The following is a 6019-nucleotide window of genomic DNA, read 5'->3' as shown; positions in this document are numbered from 1 at the left end:
CAAAAGTAAGCAGGATTTGTTATGTCAGATAAAATAGACTTAAGTAAAAAATTTGTAAAAAGAGAACTGGACCCATAGCATCATGGTTAAAGAACTCAGGTCTCACATGACTGACTGGTTTAAATCTTGACCCTACTGGCTTGACAAACATTCCAACCTTGTGTGCCCCAAATTGTGATAGGCTGTCAAAATGGAGTGATCATGCCCCATTGGGGAAGGTGTGCTCTTTCTGATGAACACACACCACCCTACTGTCTTGTAGAAATGAAGTCATATGATGATACAAGAATCAACTTTTCAAGATGACTTAATGATGGTAATTACATCTACATGCAAATATATAAAGTATATATTACGGGATCCAAAGGGGAAAGATAAACACCCCATTCCCAGGACTGGAGAGATCATCTAGATAGGAAATCCTTGATAAAGTCTGAATTGGGCTAGCTCATAGCATGGTGTTTAAGGCAGCTGGATTCTATATGGCCAACCATATGGTTAGAGCCTCAGACACAGTGGCCCAAGAAACATGCTAGCATGTGTGTATACATGCCCAAAAGGAAGGAGAGATGGAGAATTGCAGAGTGATCTTTCCCGCATGTGGAGTGCCTATTTTTCCTGTCTCCTACAAATGCATTGTGCAGTCTAGCTAAATAGAGAATTAAGAATCTGAATTAAACCAAATGGACTTAATTTGGCATTTATAAAGCATTTCATTCAGCAGATGCAGGATACATGTTCATCAGCACTCTGGAGTATTCTCCAGGATAGCTATATGTAAGGCTACAAAATAAGCCTCAACAAAAATTTTTAAATCTTTATCAAGTACCTTTTCTGAAACAGTGGATTGAAATAGAAAGTAGAAAGAGGGACTTAGGAAACTGTAATGATAATATGGGATTAAATATGGTCTTGAACCACTGGGCCAATGAAGGGCTTAAGTAGGAAATTTAAATATTTCTCAAAATAAGTGAAAATGAGAACACAACAACTTATGGGATACAGCAAACACCATGCTAAGAAGGACATTTATAGCAATAAACGCTTTTATTTAAAAAGTAGAAAGGTTTCATATAACCTAACAATGCACCTCAAGGAGCTAGCAAATGAAGCACATACCAAACTTAGAACCAAAGGAAGAGTTAAGGATGACAGCAGAAGTAAATGAACAAATACGAAAGATCTCTCAGTATTTTTTTTCCTTTTAAAATTTTGCCAAGTGGTGTGTGCATGTGATAATAGGTGGGAGAAAATCAAAGCCTCCCCCATGAGGCATGGTCATGCCCCAGCAGTCTTCTCTCCATTTTTCTTTCTGGGCATGTTTCACAAGCTGCAGGGTCAGCTATGTGGGATTCAGCTTCCTTAACCACTAGGCCAGGGGCTGATCCAAAAAGATCTATTGAAACAAAAAATTGATTTTTTTACCTTGGCAAAGAACAGAAACTGAAAGATTGGAAGATAACATAGCAGGGAGGGCAACTGTAGATACTAGAGATAGTACACAGGGTGTTGGATAAAAGGGGGGTGGGTAATAGGGAAGGAGAGGAACAGGGAAAAACCAGTTAATTGATACAAAAAATGAAAAAATAAATTAAGAATTAAGAATTAGGTAAGTTTTGTGTAACAGAGTTTAGCTTTTACCACGCAAATGAAAAAATTTTGTTAATCTGTTTGTAGCTGTATTTATCTCAACATTTTGTAGACCTCAAATGTACCCAATAAAAGATTTTTTTAAAAGTATTTGTGAAGATTGGAAGACTATCTATGTAGGGTGCTTACAGTAATGGCACAGAGTAACATAAAGATTGAACTGTTAAAGATTGGTGACAACTTTGGGAATTAAGTTAATAGAAATTAAATTCAGAGCCCAGCCATGGTGGTATGTTCCACAGGCTGGGAACACATTGGGGACCCAGGTTTGATTTCCCATGCAACTATCCAGTGGCATGCACTGTAACCCCAGTGATTAGGGAGGCTGAGGCAAAAATGACAAACTCAACACGCGTGGGCAATACACTGTGAAATAGGGTTGTGTGGTTGCAAGTCCTTGGAAAGCTGAAGCAATAGGAACACAAGCTCAAGACTCAACCTCGGCAAACAGTGGGACCTTTTCTATAAAAGATCTAGACTGGGTCCAGCAGATGGTATAATGGTTATATCTTTGGACTCTGTTCGGCTGGTTCAAGTCATGGACCTGGTGACTTAAAACTCAGTCCAGACACATGAATGCATGCCCAAACTCCTGAGAAAAGAATGGAGAAAGGATTGTGTGGCCATTCTCCCTTGGAGGTGATTTCTTGCTTTCTGTCTTGTCTCTTCAGCAAGCACACATGCCCTATTGCACGAATCTCAAAAAACAGAGATCTGGGTTTTAGTGGTACAAGCCTACAGTCCCTGCTGTGAGACTCCAGCAAGAGGATCACAACAGCCAAAATAGCCAAATGTTTTTAAAAATTCTAATTTTAGACACCTGAACTTTTTTCTAAGTTGTAGCATTTCATTACTTTTATTGCTGTTCGCTGCCTGGAACATAAGCTCCTGAGGGTGGTGATCTGTGCTTTTCCTCATAGTCATCTCTGCCTCAGTGCCTGGCATGAAGTCCAACAAATGAAGGAATATATCTGGTGCTTTGTTGCTTCATACTCGATTCCAGTGCCAGTCCCTTCAGAGGCCATCTCAGCCTCATGGCACCTATCCTCCCTGAAATAAAGTTTACAAGTTTACCTGTCTATAGGTCAGCTTGACAAGGATGGGGACCAAATGGCAGGCACTGTTCCTGACCAGGATCTAGCAATATTTGCTTGTCACTGGAAAAATGGACAGGAGGCCACACCAAAAAAGGGTGTCTTGCTCAGATTCTCCCCAAACACACTTCATGGGTAGTCACTAAGCCAACAGCCACCACGTAGAATTTGATGAGTGTGCAAAGTGCACTCCACAGTCTCCCTGCATTCCCAGGCCTCTTATCCCCGAGTAGACATACCCACACCCCCTTCCTGGAACTGAGGAACTTCCCTCATGTGACCAGGTAAGGGGAAACCTGCAGAAAGAGGTTACTGTAGGGAACCAGCAGTTAGCGGAATGGCTACGTCTCTGGACTCCCACGTAGTCCACCGTGGTTCATGTCCTGGACTTGGTGGCTTAAAACTCACGCCAGCCACGTGTGTGTGCGTGCCCAAGATCCTGAGAGGAGAATGGAGGAGAAGGGATTGCGGCATGACCATCTTGATTTCTCGCTTTCTGTCTCTCTGTCTCTGTCTGCCTTACGAACGCACGCGCCCTATAGCAAAAAAAAAAAAAAAAAAAAAAAACCCCCAAAAAAAAAAAACCTCTCCAAAAAAAAAAAGTTACTGTAGAGAACTTCCAAGTTGACAGCCTTCACCAGATGGAACCAACTTGCCCTGCACCATCATAGACACCAGTCCTAAATGGGGTCATGCTCTTGCTGGGTTGTCCTTGGGAGGGAAAACTAGCCTTTAGCTTGGCCCTTATAGAAAGAATCTAAGAGAGGTACTAGCAGATTGCTTAATGGTTATGTCTCTGGACTTCCACATAATTGGCTGTGATTCAAGTCCTGGGCAATGTGACTTAAAACTCATGTTGGATGCATGTGTGCCCAAAATCGCAAGAGGAGATTGTAGAAGGAGTTGCAGCATGGTCATCCCCTCTGGGGAGTGATTTCTCGCCTCCTGTTTCTGTCTCTCCAGCAAGCACATGCAGCCTACAGCAGATAACTCAAAAAGGGGAAAAAAATATGAGAGATGCGGCCAGCAGGTGTCATGGTGGTTTAGACACTGGACTCCCACATGTTGACCACAGTTTGTGTCCTTAACCTGGTAGCTTGCTATCTCACTTTCCCTCTCTTTGGTCAAATTTAAAAATAATAAAAATACTTTTAAAAAAATCTAAAAGTGTTCAGCTGATGTAGGCAGGGAATGATTAAGAAATCTGTGGTTCCACTCTTAGAAGTTGCTACGTGATTTTCCTAGGGCTGATGTCAAAAATTTTCACAGACTGTGGCTGAAAGGTACTTTCTTACAGTTTTGGAGGTCAAAAGTCCAAAATTAAGGTGAAACTATATTCCCTCAAAAGGCTTAGTAGGAGAGGATCTGAATTTTTTTAATTATTATTTTTTAATAATTATTTCTTATTTCATTTATTCATTTATTTTTTAAGTTGACCAGAGGGAGACAGAGTGAGAGGGAGAGAGGAAGTGAGAAAGCAAGCCAACAGATTCAGAACCCTGGTTAGCTATGTGGGAGTGTCCAGCGCCTTAACCACCATGCCACCCTCTGGTCCCCATTTTTTAATTATGACTTTAAAGAATTATTAACTTTAGTATTTATTTTAATTCAGCCATAAAGGGACAGAATGAGAGAGGGAGAGTGAGAAACCAAACTGCCAGATCCGTGACTCAAACTGCAGTCGGCCATGTGGGAGTCCAGTGCTCTCAACTGCCAATGCCACCTGTAGGCCCTGAGGGTCTAAATTGTAAGTGAATTTTTTTTTCCCTATGAAAAATGCTCCTGAAGAGCAGAAAGCCCTATTTTACTCATTTTTTTTTTTCTGAAGCAGTGTCTGGCATTTAGTAGATATTTACCGAGTCTTTGACAGATGACAGCACACTTACCAAATGTAAAGAAAGTGAAGATGATGTTGCCAACCAAGTTGATCAGGAGAGGTTGTCTGCAATATCGAGAAGATCTGGGCCTAAAAATTTAAAAAATAAAAACAACTGGGATACACTTAAACTACAAGAAATAGACAATGCACAATACCAAAAGGCACTACTAGCCCTTATACATCTCATGCCGGCACTAGGTTCCTCTTGGCTCCAGGGAACACACTTCTGAACCTTGGTTTTTCCATGACTACAAATTAATGTAAAACAATCCACATGTAACATTAAGAGTTAACAACATTTGGGACCAGCAGTTAGCCTAATGGCTATGTCACTGGACTCCCACGTAGTCGACCGCGGTTCACATCCCGGACCCGGTGTCTTAAAACTCATGCTGGGCATGTGTGTGTGCGTGCCCAAGATCCCAAGAGGAGACTGGAGGAGAAGGGATTGCAGCGTGGCCATCCCCCCTGGTGGGGTGATTTCTCACTTTCTGTCTCTGTCTCTCTCTTGTCTGGCGAGCGCACGCGCCCTATAGCAAAACCCTCTCCCAAAAAACACAAAAGAATTAACAACATTCAAGACTGCTTCTAGCCATACTGTGCTGCTTAAGAGAAACTGGATCCCACTTGCCAGCTGTAGTTCAAATCCCCAGCCTGGTCAGCCTGAAACATTCTCATTTGTGTGCAAGTGCCCAAGATCCAACAGACTAAAGAACTGGAGGAAGGGCCTTGGGGCATGGCCAGACCCTGTGGATAGTGCTTATCTTTCTATTTTTTTGCCCCATTTTCATATGCATGCACATGATTATCTAGGTTTTTGCTGTAGGGGCATGTACTCTGGAAAGACAGAAAACAGGAAATCATCCCTGGGGGGATGGCCACGCTGCAGTCCCTTCTCAATTCTCTGGGGATTTTGGGCACACACGTGCCTGCATGAGTTTGAAGCTGGTAGGTCTGGGACTCAAGAAGCTCAAACTCCCACATTGGTCTGGTTGACTATGTGGGAGTCCAGCAATGTAACCATTATGCCATCTGCTGATCCCAAGAAAGACTTGATTTTTTTTTTTAAGAGATTTTTTGCTATAGTTTGCTGGAGAGACACAGGCAGAAAGTGAGAAATCATCACCTGGTTGGGATGGCCATGCCATAATCCCTTCTCCATTCTCCTCTTGGGATCTTGGGCATGCATGCACACACCTGGCATGAATTTTAAGCCACAGAGTCCAAGATTTGAACCACAGTTGACTACATGGGAGTCCAGCGACATAACCATTACACCATCTGCTGGTTCCAAGGAAAGCATTATTAATGTTCATAGTTGGTGGACAATATTTTTAATTCATGAGTTTTGTTTCTTTCATGAGAAAGAGCATGCATATGAGAGGCTGAGACAGAG

General features: G+C 42.2%; 1 long non-coding RNA gene across 2 annotated transcripts in view; it reads left to right on the top strand.

Annotated features, from left to right (window-relative positions):
- The window catches only part of LOC102496789 (uncharacterized), a 29296-nt gene that overhangs the window by 15025 nt on the left and 8252 nt on the right, over nt 1-6019 (top strand). The window lies entirely within an intron of this gene.

Source organism: Tupaia chinensis, unplaced genomic scaffold, assembly GCF_000334495.1.
Source record: "Tupaia chinensis unplaced genomic scaffold, TupChi_1.0 Scaffold000146_1, whole genome shotgun sequence".
NCBI lineage: Eukaryota > Metazoa > Chordata > Mammalia > Scandentia > Tupaiidae > Tupaia > Tupaia belangeri.
Note: the sequence above shows the minus strand (reverse complement) of the source record. Positions and strands in the feature narration are given on the sequence as shown.